The sequence below is a fragment of the Chenopodium album genome, chromosome 7 (genome assembly GCF_948465745.1).
Source record: "Chenopodium album chromosome 7, dcCheAlbu1.1, whole genome shotgun sequence".
In the NCBI taxonomy this organism is placed as follows: domain Eukaryota; kingdom Viridiplantae; phylum Streptophyta; class Magnoliopsida; order Caryophyllales; family Amaranthaceae; genus Chenopodium; species Chenopodium album.
In genome coordinates this window covers 5,589,289-5,606,940 of record NC_137840.1, presented here as the reverse complement: position 1 = coordinate 5,606,940, position 17,652 = coordinate 5,589,289, and the positions used below count along the sequence as shown (strand labels likewise).

At 32.5% G+C, this 17,652-nt stretch overlaps 1 long non-coding RNA gene across 1 annotated transcript; it reads left to right on the top strand.

The window, feature by feature from the left end:
- Window positions 1-1,353: 1,353 nt before the first annotated feature.
- On the top strand, window positions 1,354-3,814 carry LOC145640840 (uncharacterized). The gene is made up of 2 exons (XR_014114982.1): window positions 1,354-1,629; window positions 3,570-3,814. It is a non-coding gene; the product is annotated as an uncharacterized LOC145640840 (long non-coding RNA).
- Window positions 3,815-17,652: the final 13,838 nt, after the last annotated feature.

The following is a 17,652-nucleotide window of genomic DNA, read 5'->3' as shown; positions in this document are numbered from 1 at the left end:
TTGGGTTATTTTGTAGATTTTTTCTTAAAATTTTTTTAATGTTCTTCTCTGTTAGAACATATTGTTCAGTTAACTGATTATTTCATTTAACGTAATTTTGTTATTTTATTTAGATGCCAAGGGTAATACTACATTATTAAGTGGTATTATTCTGCCAATTGACGTATGGAGTAATAACGACGTCCAGTACTATGTCGAATTCAATGATTTATGCCAGCCAATTAGGAAGGGTGGACATATTTTGGTTAAATTCATTAGTATGATTACGAAGATGGAGTCACATTGTCCAGTTGGGGAAAAAGATTGGAAAGCAGTCGACAAGCATATTAAAGGGAAAATAATTAAAGACATAAGAGTTAGTATATTCATCCCTAAGACATCCCTTGTCATTGCCTAAACACACATACTTAGACGGTCTCTTACTTCTAATAGATTACTTACTGATTTATATTTTTAACAAATTATTTTTACTGAAGGACCGTTTTGTGATTCCTCCTGGTGTGGAATATGACAACCAAGCTCTCAAGCGTGCCAATAAATGTTGGAGGCAGTTCAAATATTCTCTGAAACTGATTCATTACAAGCCACTAGAGAAGAAATTGGATGATATGTGTAATAATGTGCCACATGGAATTACCAGTAGTAACTGGGTTAAGTTGGTAAAGTATTGGGATTCGGATTACGGGAAAGTAAGGACAATATTTACCTTATTGTTTACTCTATTAAACGTTATTTAATCTCTAACTAAAAAATCTGAAAATGTGATTGCAGACTATGTCAGCATGCGGTAAAAAGGCACGAGCTTGTCAAAATCAGATTCATACATCTGGCTCTAAAAGTTTTGCAAACCAACAAGCTGATTATGTATGGAATATATATGTTATTTTATATTTACTTAGGATATTAGTAAGAGCAAAGCCAAGTTATATACGTTATATACTATTGTACACATATTTAATGCTTGTTTTGCCTTATTATTTATAGGAAGATGAACATGGACAAAAAATGAGCTTGTTAGAACTGTGGATTAAAACCCATGCGGGTAAAGACGGAAAATTTCTTCCTGCCACAGTCACTCAAGATTTTGTGGTATGGTTTTGTGACAGATTTCTGGTATCATTTTGTGTAGATTTTGTGGTGTGATTATGTGTTATTTGTGGTCTTACATTACTCCTAAATGTTGGTATAGGATGATGTTAAAGCTAAGGTTGAAGAGTTGAGGATGGTGCACCCTAAGATGTTTGAACAAGAGCTCGAAGATGAAGCATTTTAGCAAACTATGTATGGCAATGAGATTCCCGATCATCCTGTGGGTTACGGACTAGGGGTTAAAAAGGGGGACATTTTCGCAGTACGTGGTGTGTTAAGGAAGGAAGGCTATGGAAAAGTTCAAAAGAGGACTATTGTGATGGATAGTGTTAAAGTATAAGTGAATGTTTTGCACAAAAAAAAAATGATACACTATCTCAAGAAAATGAAAAGCTGAAAGACGAGGTCGGACACAACAATCTTCATCTTAAAGCGCTTGTTGGACAATTTTCTCAGATTGTAGGTGCAGTTCGTCAAGGGAATGCATCTCCGGGTCTTCTAAACAAAGCATCTGAATTCTTAGGAAAGGAAAAACATCAGGTAACATTTAGAGCTTGTGTGAATGCTTGCTTGTGATGTGTGTGTGTGTATGTGTTCCCTGCTCCCCTGCTACTGCTTGTTCTACTCCCCTGCTGCTTTTATACTACTTGTCTGCCTTGTCCCCTGCTACTTGCTGTAAAGCTCCCCTACTGCTTGCTGTAAAGATTGAATTAAGTAACATTTAGAGCCACTTTTTGGAGGAAAGCCCTCAACAATTTCAGAACTGAAATCCAGAACCGAATTCAGATCTGAATTTCAGAACTGAATTCAGAACTGAATCCAGAGCTGAATTCAAGAGCTGAACTCAGAACTGAATGCAGAGCTGATCTTCAGAACTGAAAATCAGTTCTGGAATTCAGTTCTGAATTGCAGCTCTGAACATCAGAACTTGTGTGTGAGTGATTATATTTCAGAGCTTGTGTGTGTGTGTGTCATCAGATTTTGTCTTTTTGATCAAATTTATTTCTTGTTATTTCAACTATGATGCATTGATGTTTGTTGTTCTTAAGTGTTGTTGTTGTTTGCTTTTGTTAGTTTGCTTTTAGCTATCATCAATTTGACTTTGAGCTTTATTATGGCTGAAGTTTGGGGATAAAAATGTCTTTGTTGTTAGAGTTGTTACCTCCCCCATTTTGAATTTGTTATGTGATTGTTGAAGTCTGATGATTTTACTTGCTCTAATTTTTACAAAAAAAAAATACAAAATTTCTCATAAAAGATGGATGAATAAATAAAACAAGTAAAATGAAAGTGAGATGAATTCAAACAAAGCTGATGTACATATATCTATATGAAGTATGAACTGAGGTCTGATGATTTTACTTTCTCCACTGCCTAAGTGTTTTTATGATTGTGACTTTTATACATATAGTCTTAACTTATTGGATAGATAAAGTATAGGGATCATTGAATATAGTGGGTGCCTTTGTTCTGTATTATATTGTGAGAATGTGAGGAACTCTAACTGATGGAGCATGCTTTGTAAATGGCTCTAACTGATGGAGCATGCTGAGAATGCTTTGTAAATGGCTTTCTGATGGAGCATTTTCAATCTGCAAGGATTTCAGCATGGATGTCAGCTCCATAACTAAATAAGTTTATGCAAACCTAGCACCTAAGTGTTTGTATGATTTCACCTAAGTGTTTGTATGATTGTGCTACCAGGGCACTGACCATGCACCTTAAACTTAAGGTAGAAATAAAATAAAAATCTTTAATATTTTTAAATCTAGCAAAACAAATATGGTTCAATGTTGTTGAAAGATGCCCTTACCCGACACGTATTCCACAAATGACCATAAGGAAGATGAGATTGGTTACATTGGCTAGACTGTCCATAAGAAGACAAACAACATAGTTAGGCAAACGTGATTAATAAGAAGAGCATGTGGTAAATGTTCTTACTTATCGAGCCTATACCTTGCTTCCAACTCTTGCTTGCCCAGTTGCCCTATTGAAATAAAAGTCTAAAAAGTTGGGTGTTTCATTATGTTGACCATACATTTTCTTCAATGGTCCATGGTTGAATCTACTTACAGTAAAATTTATTTTTATGGGTTTCTTCTGTATGATTCAATGAATACAATAGCTATAGTGCTTTTGTCTATGCATTGTTTACTCTTTGTAATTTTGTGTGAGTGGGTTAGATGTCTGTGATATCTTCTTGACATTATCTTCCTTGCCTTTTGGTCCCTCCTTTATGATCCAGTATATTCCTTGTTTTTTTGTTCATTAATAGTGAGACCTTTTGATGAAATAACAGTGAGACAGTAGACAGTAGACGTCCAATAAGAACTCTTGATGAAAGACCTTTTGGCTTTTTTTGTTCATTTATATTTTTTATGTTTAACTCACAATTCTATGTTTAAATACAACATGTTGAATCTTGAGCCTATATTGTGTAATGTACTAATTTATACTTTGTATATTTTTTTTTGAAGATTGGAAAAGGCAATGTAGGTGCAACAAAAGAATAGGCCGGGACACTTGAGCATCAACAAGCGACTATATCGATCAATGTGGCCATCATCTATCTATTTTGGTTTTTAGTCTTATATTAGTGATGTATTTATTTAGGGACAAGCTACATACTATAATATGCGACCTTTTTTTTTTTTTTTAATGATTGTACGTTGATGTTTTCTTTTCTAAATTTGGTAATTAACTACGTACTCTTTTTATTGTTGATTAATTATTGTTTTTTTAAATCTAGTTATATAGAATATTTGTTTATTTTTATTTTAATGTTATTAATTTAATTTATGATAAATTTAAATAATTATAATGTATGTATGATGATAATAATTTGATAAAAGAAAAAAAAAAGCTTAAAAAATAAATCTAGACGCTTTTTAATGTCTACATAATTGCACATTTTCAAATTTCAAAGACTTTACCGCCATACCATAAGCTGACACGAATAAACGCAAGACAACAAAAAGCGTCGCTAAATTTGATTATGTGGACAGGAAAAAGCGTCACTAAAAAACTACATACATTTGGGATAATGCGCGAAATACGTAATTCTCGACGCGCTTTTTTGTGTCCCTGAAAAATTTTCGACTCACGGATTTGCGACGCTTTTTTGCAGCGTCGAGAAATAATTTTTCGATGCTTTTTAGCGTCGAAAAAAGGCCTAAAAAGCGTCCAAAAAACACGCTTTTTGTATTGTTATGGTCCGTGAAAATCCTACAAGTCACCCCATACAATTCATGTCTCCAAATTTTTAAGGCAAACACTATTGCAGCTAACTCCAAATCATGGGTTGGGTAATTCCCTTCGTGAACCTTTAACTGCCTCGAGGCATACGCAATCACTCTTCGATTTTACATCAACACACATCCCAATCCCAACTTCGATGCATCACTATACACGTCATATAGATCACTCCCATTCGGCAAAGCCAGCACAGGTGTTGTGGTTAACCATTCTTTCAAGATCTTAAATGCCTCCTCACACTCTTGGGTCCATGCGAACTTATGCTCCTTTTTCATCAAACTTGTCATGGGCTTCGCAATCCTTGTAAAATCTTTCACAAACCTTCTGTAATAGCCAACTAAACCCAAGAAACTCCTTACATCCGACACACTCTTTAGGGTTGGCCAATCACTCACAGCTCGAATCTTGCTTGGGTCCACTGGACTTCGTCCTTGGAAATCACATGGCCTAAAATGCTACTTTCTTCAACCAAAACTCACACTTAGAAAACTTAGCATACAACTGATGCTCCCTTAAACATAATAACACTTGTCTCAAATGCTCCTTATGTTCTTCTTCATCCTTTGAATAGATCAAAATATCTTCAATAAACACTACCACAAACTTGTCCAAGTATGGCCTGAAAATCCTATGCATCAAATCCATGAACACTGCAGGAGCATTGGTCAAACCAAATGGCATAACTGTGAACTCATAGTGACCATAATGGTTCCTGAAAGCACTCTTTGTATTATCTTGCTCCGAAATTCTCAACTGGTGATAACCCGATCTCAAATCTATCTTTGAGAATATCCCTGCTTCTTTCAACTAATCGAACAAATCATCGATCCTTGGTAGTGGATACTTATTCTTCACTATCACCTTGTTTAGCTCTCGGTAATCAATACACAACCTCATACTTCCATCCTTCTTCTTCACGAACAATACTGGAGCTCCCCAGGGTGATGAACTAGGCCTAATATAACCTTTCTCCAAAAAATCATCCAACTGGGTCTTCAACTCCCTCAACTGAGCTGGAGGCATCCTATATGGATCCTTAGAGTTAGGTCCAGTTCCAAGCACTAGGTCAATAGTGAACTCAACATCCCTTACTGGTGGCATACCTAGAATCTCATCTGGAAATACATCTGGAAACTCTTCTACCACAAGACTAATCTCATCACCTTTCTTTCCTCACTTCCAACCTCTTGAACACTACAAAAAAACAAAGGACAACCCCTCTTAACCAGATTCTGTAGTTGCATTGCAGACACAATACTCAACCCTGAGCTTTTCCCTTCCTATTTATATACCACTTTGGTCTTACTTGGGCTAGTCAAAGTGACCTTTTCAGCCGCACAATCAACTTTTGCCTCATGCTTTCCCAACCAATCCATACCCAGAATCACATCGAAGTCATTCAATTTGAACTCAATCAAATCCGCCAAAAATTCTACCCCAGAGATGGAAATAGGCACACTAAAAAACAATTTTGAACAACTCCTCACTTCCCCAGACGAAATAGACACATCTAGAGAAACTGACTCACTCCCAACTACCTTCTTAGAAATAAAAGAATATGACCCCTGAATCAAACAAGACTCTCACAGGAGAAGAACTTATAAAGAAAACACCAATTCCCACATCATTAGCAGACTCAGCCTGACGGCTATTCATCACGAACTCACGACCTTTTAGGGCACTTCCCGCACCGCTACTGGTTCCAGCCTTGGTTGTAGGTCCACTAGACTGAGGTGGTTTACTAGGTGCTCTAGAATCTTTCACCTTCCCAAAATTAACATCACCTTCCTTCTTGAAATACTCGTACTCACGGTGTCCCAACTTTTGACAATAACGACAAGTTACCGGGTTTCCCTCATAGTCCTTCCCTGGGTGGTCTTTCTTAAACCGCTTGCAGAAATACTTCCTCTTGGGTTTCTCACCCCTTTGGTTCCCATTTCACTTATGGTTGGAAGATTGGCCTCCATTCCCTTTCCCAAAGTTTCCCTTGTTGTCCCTCCTATTTCCAAAATTCCCTTAGTAATTCCCATTGAGCTGAGGCCTCTTTTCACCCCCATGAAAAGAGTCTGGGTTCTTCCTTTTCTCTCCCATATTCTCCATCTCTCTCCCCTTAATTCCGTACAGGTGGGCTGCACGGCCATAAACTTCATCCAGGGTCTCAAAGGTCACTCCCCCAAGCTTCCCTTGGAGAGTCAAGGTAAGGCCTTGCTCAAATCTCTGAGCTTTGATGGTTTCAGTAGGGACTACTTCTGGGGCAAACCTCATCAGCTCAATGAACTGGTTGTAGTACTCACTTATTGACATGTTCCCCATTCTCATGTTGGTAAACTTCATGCAAATCTGCTTTCAAAGGAAGGAAGGGTAAAACTTCTCTCTCAAGGCTTCCTTAAACTCATCCCACCCAAAGTTTGGTCTCTTAAAAAACTCATCTTTTCTTTGGGCCCACTATAAGTCAGCTTCATCCCTCAAGTAGTAAACCCCATTTTTCACCCTCAGCTCACTTGTGCAATTGATAGCATTAAACAACTTATCAAACTCCCTAATCCAGTTTTCAAGGTTGGCTAGGTCCTTCTTTCCCAAGTAAGCAGGTGACTTAGCTGCAGCTACCCTCTTAAAGACTTCACTGTAGGAATCAAGCTCGGGATTTTGGTGTTCCCTGTTCACCACTTTCGTGATGTTCTCAGTAATATGGGTTAACTGCTTAAGAACCTTTCAAACTTTGGAACCAGTGCGCTTACTCCTTAATTGATCCCTCATTCTTGGATACATACTTCCTGGGTTTAATTATCACCCTTGAAAAATTAAAACAAGTTTTATCATATAAGCATTTAATTCACTTAACAACATAGATAAATTTCAAATAATTCATACTCTTTTGTTAAATTCAACATGCTTTCAATATCAAACCTTTTTAAAACATGAATAATAATTTTAATCATTCAAAACATGATAAAAATTAATGCCTAAATTTATAATTAAACAAATCATTTAAACATACTTTTATTTCATAAATCATAATTCAATTCAATTTAATCAAACATCACAAAATCATTCAAACATGCTTATTCAACCAATCACTTTCAACTTATCTAGCCACCTAACGTACCTTGATCCTCGCTTAGCCAAAAACACTTCAAAAGAACCCTCAAGTAGCTTGATCAAAAACACCCTACAAATAATTAAAATCTTAATTAATAAAAGGTTAACAAATAATCACAAATAATTAAATTAAAACCTCCCAACTAAATGTACATGAACCTTTTGAATTAGTTCAACATAAACATTATTATAAATCTGATTTTATATAATTAAAAATACTCATAATAATTATTTATAAATCCCCCATAATAATAATAATAATAATAATAATAATAATAATAATAATAATAATAATAATAATAATAATAATAATAATAATAATAATAATAATAATAATAATAATAATAATAATAATAATAATAATAATAATAATAATAATAATAATAATAATAATAATAATAATAATAATAATAATAATAATAATTGAATAAGAGAAGAGAATAATAAAATATAAGAAACCAAGGAAATGAGAAGAATTGGATTTGCGTTGGAAAGAATAGGCAGAACTTGCAGAGGTTATACCTCCTTTGATATAACTCCGAATTGGGTAATTCTTGAGCCTAACCTCAAGGATTTTTTGAGAGGAACAATCATCTTAGAAACGTCAATACCCTAAAACCTGAACATAAGTGCCCAAAATTTGTCTGCAAAGATAAACGGGATGATTTATGTAAAATTGAGGAGAAGAAAAGAAGAGAATTGGTGTGAAGAATGTGTGAGGTATGAAGGGGTATTAATAGTCTAGCTCATGCAAGAATTATTGCAAGAGAATGTGGGAAGAATTATGGGAAGTAGGGTTTATGGGATTACTTGGAGAAGTGAGTAAAAGAATTAAGGAAGGTTTGGATATTAAGTTGATTGTGTACACTTGAATATGGAAGGTATGTGTGTCATGAAAAATAATAAGAAAATTAGAATTACTTGGGGAATAATTAAAAAGTATGATTGGCAAGAAAATATGATGATTAGATATAAAAAAGATTGAGAATTAGAATTAAGGAAAAATAAGAGATTTTGGGAGATAATTAAAAATATAATTTTTACCAATTAAATTCCTCCAAAATAATTCAATAGGGCCGAAATTATTGAGCTTACCATAGATCAAATTTTCGGACTCCTATAAATATATTTAGGAAGATTTTGCTCGATTTTTAAGGAATAAAATATTAGTGCAAATAATATTGAATAATTAATTAACTAAATACCAATTATTCACCAACAAAATAACTAAGAAAAATCAGATTTCCTACACATTGGAAATCCGAAATTCCTAGATAATTAATAGGAATTTTCAGACATAGTAATTAATTAATTAAATATAGTTTTTTCTTTAAATAAAATATCCAAAATATATAAATAATCCGATTTTTAAACAGGATAAATGGATAATAAATCTTACCCAAAATAATGATTAGTTTTCAAAATGCTTTTGGCGCCAAAATTCAAATATTATTTTTTCTTCAAATAATAAATTTAGTAAAATACCCTTTTTATAAAATACTTCCTAATTAATTAATTAGAAAATACGTGTGAAAATACGGGGTATTACAGAGGTTGCCTACGTATCCGTAAGGAATCAGGCCGAACATAACTCTAGTCGAACCTTGCACAAGTGTGTGTATTCCTCAAGGAGGTCTTTTAAAGGTTGTAACGTGGTAAGGCTAAAGGTTGAAGAAGAAAGGGGATAAAGGCTCAAGACCCTAGATAAGTCCCCAAGGTTTGTAACCTTGCTTTTGAATCTTTGTATTTGTATGCTTGAGATTTCCTCACTTTTTAACTCTATTGTTTATTATTTTTGCTCTCTTGTTTCTTTTTGCTTTTGCATTTTTTTATTTGAATCTTTTTTTGATAAGTGTGGGCAATCCTGATCATGCGGTCTATCACTCACTTGGAATTCATGTTTCTCAGGCATGGTACCGAGCACTCGATAAGAGATGCAATCTGAGATGTGTTCATATCAAAGACATGTTCATATTAATGACATTGAACACTTTCCCTTTTTGCACACTTTTATTATTTTTTGATTTTTTGAATTTTTGAGATCCAGGTAAAATTACTTAAGTTTTTGTATTTAGAACTTGCATAAGTTGCACACTATCCCATCCTAAGGTTAGGTAGATGTGGGTTGAAAAAAGAAAGGTTTATCGTTAGACGAGGCTCAAAGTGTTTTATCAGAAAAGAACTGTATATTCCAAAGGGGTAAAGGTGATAAGATATGGCTACAAGGGGTGCCTTAAATCATCAGTATACCTTTTTCTTAGTTCGACGTGGATTTGTTTTTATATATGAATGTAGTGCAATGCAATGATCATATGCAAGAAAAAATGCTCATTTTATTAAAGTGGAAAAGGATAAACAACAAAATCTTAATAAATCTAATGAGGAAGATGAGGAATGCCTATGATAGACTTATGGGGGAAAGGAGGAAAAAAGTAGAAAAAGAGGTCGCAAAATCTTATCGCTAAAGCTTGCCTTGCATGATGTGTTCTATCATCATTCAGTCTTCTTGCCAACTGGAGGTATGGGAAGGTTGTTAATATCGATCAAATATTGGATGGCCTCTTTTAGCTTCCAACAACTCTCGGTAGTATGACCCCTACCTTGATGGTACTTGCAATGAGCGTTAGAATCCCAATTGGGTGATCTCTTTTCGGGTGCTCGATTGAAAGCGGTATCGTAGTTTATCCCAATAGGGGTGAACTTTTTCCTTAGTTGCTTCTTAGGTCTTCGGTTATCCATGGCTAAGACTTCGTTAAGGTCAAAGGTACTAACATTATTACTAGAGTAGGTGTTTTTGGAAGAAGGATTATCATTCTTGTTTCCTTTCCAGCCACTGTTGTAACTATGGTTAGTAGCTTTCTGTTTTGCAAGATTGTCTTCAATATCAAGACCTATGTCATAGAAAGCTTTGAAAGTGTTTAAATTGCATTGATATTTCAAGTGCCTTTGGTACTTGTCCTGGAGGTACTTGATGAACATCCTCACATAATCCTTTTTAGTGGGAACTTCTACCATCCTAGCAGAAGTTTCCCTCCACTTGTTGAAGAAGGAAGTAAATCCTTCATTTCCTTTTTGTTTTAACATCTCAAGCTCCCTATGGTCAGTTTCAACTTGGATTTTGCACTTGTATCTATCAATGAAAACGTTTGTTATAGAATCCCAAGAATAGATATTCTCTTTGTCAAGGGAGAAGAACCATTTTTGACAAACAGTTTCTAGAGAAAGTGAAAACAACAAGTGAAAAGCTTTATTATAGTTTCGAAAGCTCTCAAATGGAAGTAAGGGTTATTTGTTGGCTCAAACTTAGGGATGTCATTGGCATTGAATTTATTCGGAAGAAGTTCTTTGTCCACCGACACTCCTTGTGAGCTAATTCCTTGATACTTATAATCGTTTGTTGTAAACTTTCTTAAGGCTTTCTTCCATGCGCTCAAGCTGTTGTTGCTTACTAGGATCGTTAACTTGAAGAACGAGGGCTTTTATCATCTTAGTTAGGTTATTCATGTTTAGCTTCAACTCATCAACTTCTTGTTGGGAAGCCATTAGTACGAACTTTTTCCTGTGTCTGATGGGTTTGTCGAAGAGTAGTACTTGAACGAAGGTATTGTATTTGATTAAGCGCCCTTCTCTCCTTGACCAAGTGCTGTAAAAAGGCAAGTAATGGATACTTATTGTTAATTGTTTGACTCAAACTTGATTCAACGTGCGTAGATGGGAAGACATCATGGAAGAATGTAGGAGTGGTATGCATGGAAAAAGCATGTAGAGTGGAAAAAATGATGTAGATGGAGAGGTATGGAAAAATTAGGAATAGAGTGGACCCCCAACTCAAATGACGGAAAGAGCTACTCATGTATGAACCTAAGATATGGTCATGGTGTAAAAAGAGTATGTACAAAGTGTGTGAATACTTGTGAGTGTAAATGATATGTTCAAGACTCGTGTCATGACCATGGGACTAGACTATGTAACTAGACTCAAACAAAGACTAAGTGAAGACCCCACGCATGTGCACTAAACTGGACATGTTGTAGTATTTTAGTCATAAATTTTGATTTGTGACTCTTAATTGCATGTAACTAACGCTAAATGAAAGATAAAACCCGGTGCTACAGATCCATAGGTTTTACGACTCATAACTCTTCCTGGAACCCCGGCTATGACCAAAATAATTTGACGCTTGTGCAGTATACGAGAATAAAAATCCGGGTTGACTCAATGGAACTATGACTCAATTTTTAGACATATTTATTGGTTCAAATTAATTAAGCAAAGTCTTTTAGTCATTGGTTAGTTTGTTTAAGCATATTTATAATCACAAGTCAAAACAAATGGTTAGTTTAATCACACATAAATATGCACAAGTAAATAATGCAGAAGTAGTCAAATAGCCACAATATGATGCAATGAGTTTGCAACCTAACCATGGCTCTAGTTCTCTAATGTTCAAAGATTATGGTTAGTTAAAGAGGTTCCATGGTTATGAATTCAGATGCATTGTACGGAAGCCTTACCTTTGGAAGGGTTGGCGCGTATGGATGTACTTTTGTTGCAATGAGCGTTCGATTGGTTTAATGGAGCGTGAATTCCCAAACGGTTATGGGCCATATGTAGAACACATATGGGTTCAGAAAAAGAAAGAAAAACTCAGTCGGAAAGTAAAACCGAGCAAGCAGTAGTAGAGTCGGTCAAAGCAAGAAGGCAGAGTTCTGGCTCGGTATTCTATTTGTAAAACATATTTCCCAAATTTCCTATGTGTAAAAGATATTTCACAAATTTCCTACGTGTAAAAGATATGGCCGAAATAGTGGAAGGGTGTCAGTTTTGGATAGAATTTCGTATTTCTTTCATATCTTTTCCGTTATAGCTCAGAATTATTAATATTATAATATATCATTGGAAAGATGATTTCAAGAGCTATCCAACCATATAAGATTTGGATAAAAAATATGAGGCACGAAAATAATATCTGATCATCATTGAACGTACGTCTTTCATTTCGAATAGAATTAGGATTTAAAAAAGGAAAGTTTTATTCAATTTCAAACTTTTTGATCTTATCTTTTCAAAAAGGATAATTAAGATCTTTTAGAAACTTATAGAAGCTTCTAATTAATCCTAATTAGTTTATAAATGGGATTAAAGCTTTGAACCCTCCACATGATCATTAGGTTGTAGGTAAAATCCGATTTGGGCTCATTTTAGTATTTTGGCCATAACTTCCTCATTATTCATCGGAATTGGGCTTATAATATATCATTGAAAAGGTGTTTTCAAGCCCCATCCAACTATATAATTATTGGACCCATACTATGGACTAAATGTAACACCCCCAAATCTCCCTCTATGGAAATACTAGTATAATACATTTAATTATACTGTAGAGATAGACTTAGGCCCTGTTATTTTAGCTTCTGGGCAGAGCAGAGCAAGGGTCAGCAGAGCAGAGCAGATTAAATTTAAGCTAAACAGATTTCAAGACAGAAGAGCAGAGCCGAGCAGAGTAGAGCGGATTTCAACATTATTATTAATATTATTATTAATGTTATTATTATTATTAATGTTGTTGTTGTTGTTGTTCTTATTACTACTACTACTACTACTACTGCTGTTGCTGCTGCTACTACTACTACTACTACTACTTCTACTACTGCTGCTGCTACTGCTACTGCTTCTGCTACTGCTGCTCCTACTGCTGCTGCTGCTACTGCTGCTGCTGCTGCTACTACTACTGCTGCTGCTACTACTATTACTACTGCTACTACTACTACTCCTACTCCTACTTTTCCTACTCCTGCACTCCTACTACTACTCCTACTCCTACTACTCTATTAAGTGCATATACCATTGATTTAGGTGAGTGAAAAAATAAATAAATGTGTACCATATTTAACATATGTTAATATTAGAAATATAAAGACAACAGTTTACTTATATTCATTTCACAAAAATTTTAAATAATATGATTTAATGAGTAATAATGATTTTACTTACAGATATGTCTTAATCATATATTTTTAACCCTCAAAATAAAAAAATATACAAAGTACTATATGAAAATAACCATTTTTTTAATTCATAAATTGTATGGAAAGAATTAAAAAATAATTCAACTCAATGAACTAACAATCAATGCCCACATTAAATGTTTCTATACATTGTGATTCTAATATCAAATGTTTATAAAAAGAAATTGTTATTAATTTTATTATTATTATTTATTTTTTTTGAAAAAATTGTTATTATTTTTAGAAATTATTAATTAATAATATTAATAAATATTAATTCTTAATAGGTTGATTTATTAAATACTAGATGAACCCCGTGCGATGCAGAGTTTATTTGAATTTTTAAAAATATATATTTTTTTATGTATGTGCTAAAATTTGTTATATAATTAGATAAAATTCCTAATATAAAAAGATAATATTTTATTTTAATTAATTTAAACATAAAAAATCTCATTTGACAATTTTGCTTTCATGGCATTTGAACTATTTTATTTTAAAAGAAATTAATAATCTCTTATTTTATTGACTACAATTAAAATTTATAATGCTACGTGGTGCGTTAAGAAAATGAAATCCTATATGGCTCTCTAAAAATTCGGAAAAATAACTCACCATTATATATATATATACATATATTAGATTATTATTGATAATTATTATTATCATTGATTAATATTAATTATTATTCATATTAATAATTATTATAATTATTTAAAATAATAAATTATTATCATCAATACAATATTAATTATTATTGTTATTATTAATTATTATTTGAAAATAGAGTAGAACAGAGCAGAAAAGAGCAGGGTAGAGCAGGGCAGAGCAGGCGTATTTCCGCCGCGTGATTACGCAAGGCTACTCAAAACTTACTAAATAAAAACCAATACTTTGCAGCGGAAACATCAATACTCTTTATTTAATAGTAAAGTTTTTAAAAATAGTAACATTTTTATGAGTACTCAAATAAAGACGAGACCAACAATCCTAAACTAGGTGAAGCAAATCCCGAGACTCCCATATGCTTACTCATGACTCCACCTGAAAATAATTAACACTACTTACCATTACGGTAAACAAGGCAAACCAAAACAAATAGGAAAGACGGATTTGCAAATATGCTAAGTACAATAAGTGCAAGATAATATAAACTCAATTCATTTGCAAGCATGCTTTTAAAACCAATTCCAATGATTAATTTAATAATTCCAAAACTCGTGATTCAAAACCAATTCTCAATAATCTCAAAACAATTCCAATAACTCAATAAGTCAATAGAAATGATTTATAAGACCTATTTCTTAAAAATCAAGATACTAAAAAATAATACCAATAACTCAATAGTTCAATAATAGTGATTATTAAAATCATTTCTTTTCAAAAACCCAATTTTCTCTCTAAGTGTGCACACCCCCCATGCTAGTCTCCTACTATTTCAAGGCTATTCTTAGAGAAAGAATAGGTCATACAAAATCCATAGTTTTCAATGAATCTGCATAGTGGTATTAATTTAATATAATAATTATGCTTGTAAATATTTTATAATAATTCAATAATTCTCATGCATGAAATTCCTCTTTGAATAAAATCAACCTTTAATATAGTTTAAATCAAAACTCCTTTTGTATTTTATTCAATAAAGCTTTCAAAAACCCTTTTAAAAACTCTTTAAATAAATCCAACATATATTTAATAATCCAAATTCCTTTGAACATAATAATTAATTTCAAACCATTCAAAACATGATATTTAAAGTAAATTCTTTTATTAAAAACAAATATTAAAATAAATTCCTCCAACCATACTTTATTCCATAAATCTTAACTCAATTCAATTCAATTCATTCACTAATAAAATCATATGAAACATGATATTCAAACCAATCACTTTCAAAAGTATCTAGCCACCTAAACGTACCATTGATTCCAAATATCAATCAATACTTCGCAATTTCAAAGTTCAATCACGAATACACCTTGCAAATAACATAACCATAAGATTATCACAACATAAAATCAAATCTAATGTGCATGGACTATAAAACTCTTTTAAAATAATACTTAAATATAAAATTATAACTTTGAAATAGGTATTTGTATTTTAGAAAACTAACCATGAAGAAGATAAAGGAATAGAATTAAAGAAAATCGAATTTTTCGTTGGAATGAATAGGAAGAACTTGCAAAGACCATAACTCCTTCAATATAACTCCGAATTGGGTGATTCTTGAGCCTAACCTCAAGGATTTTTTGAGAGGAACAATATTTTGGGAAACATCAATAACCCAAAAAATGACCAGAAGTGCCCAAAAACTGGCTTCAAAAGTATACGGGCTGATTTTTGCATAAAGAGGAGAAGAAAGTATGAAAAGGTTTAGGGAAAAGAAGAAGAATATGAGAGAAGAAGAAAATTGAGTTTTGCATGGTGTGAAGAATAAGAGAGGTACGAGGGAATATTTATAGGCTTACAAATCAAAGAATTATGGTGGAGAATGTAGGAATAATTATGGTAAAAAGTATTAAGGAAATTACTTGGAGAAGAGAGTTAAAGAATTATGGAAAGTTAAATATTAAGGTGATTCTAAATAATAGAATTAAGGAAGATGTGTTGTCATGAAAAATAATATGGAAAAAGAGATTACTTGGGAATAATCAAGGATGAAATAAAGTATGAAAATAAGATGATCAAATCATTGTGAGATGGAAAATAAAATTAAGGAAAATAAGATATTTTAAGGAGATAATTAAAAATACAATTTACCAAAATAAAACACCCAAAAATCCATCATGGTGGCCGAAAATTTGAGCTTTCCTAAGCTAATATTTTTTTACCTCCCTTTAGATATTTAGGGAATTAATTTACAAGTTTTAAGGAAATAATTATGTAAATAATATATATTGTATAAAATAATTAATTAAGAAAATATCAATTATTCACTAAATAAATTCACTAAATAAATTCACTAAGAACATCAGATTTTCTACACTTAGAAAATCCGAAAATCATAGCTTATTATTTAGGAAATTTGGACCTCCTAATTAAATAATTAAAATATAATTTTTGCTTAGTCAAAATATCCGAAATATATATAAATAATCTAGGTTTTAAAATAAAATAAATTGATAATAAATCTTATCCAAAATCCAAAAATATTTATTGATTTTTAAAATAATTTTGGCGCTAAAATTTAAATATCATTTTGGCTCTAAAATTCAAATAGTAAAATAAATTACTAAAATAGCCTTTAAGAAAATACTAATTAATTAATTAGAAAATACTTTTTAATAATACGGGATATTACACCAAACTAAACTGGATTGGACGTTTTTCATAAACAGGGTACAAAAAGAAAGATTTTTGAAAACAGAAAGAAGTATTCTTATTAAAAACAAGTGCATTACGAGACTCTTTCACATTTCACCTTATTCGATAATCAATGACGTGAAACATATTCATCACTAGGTTTGGTTTTTGGGGAGACACAATCAGGTGTCTACATGTGGGGAGGTGATGCCGGCAGTAGTCGGTGGTGAAACCTAATTTTTGGGGTTTTTGGTGGTGTTATTGTTATAAAAGTTTTATATTTTGTGATGTTATTTTGATTATTTTGTGGCGTTTTTTTTTTCTTTTCTTTTTTTTGCAAAATTTCCTTTAGTAAATGCAGCTTCTTTGGAGCAGAATAAGTGTAACATGTTTTAGTAAATGCGGCTTCTTTGGAGTCGTGTCATAAAAAAATGAGGTACCCGTCATCCCCGGAAAGGCTAGTGATCCCTTTAAATTGTTGTAAGGATAGTTTTAATAAAGCTTGCAAAGTGTGTTTTCACGCTAATAATTAATTACCCTAGAGATAGTTTTTTTTTTGCAAGTGACATTAAAGTAACTATATTTTTTAAAAGATACATTGTGATCTGTGTTAATCATAAAGGCATATTTCTTTTGGTGCTTGATATTTTTTGTTTTTAATATTGTGTATGATTTATCCTGAGTCATTTAGATATTTATGTGATTGTTGATAAAACTAAGGCATTTTGTAAGTTTATGTTGTTTGTTACAATGTTTGATAGAAAATTTTCTAAAGCATTTAAAGTTGTTGAAAGTGATGAATTAAAAGGACATAATTTAATAGTTTTTTTTTTTTTTTTAAAAAATAACTAAAATTTTGATTATAACACCACAAAAATTCAAACTTTTATTA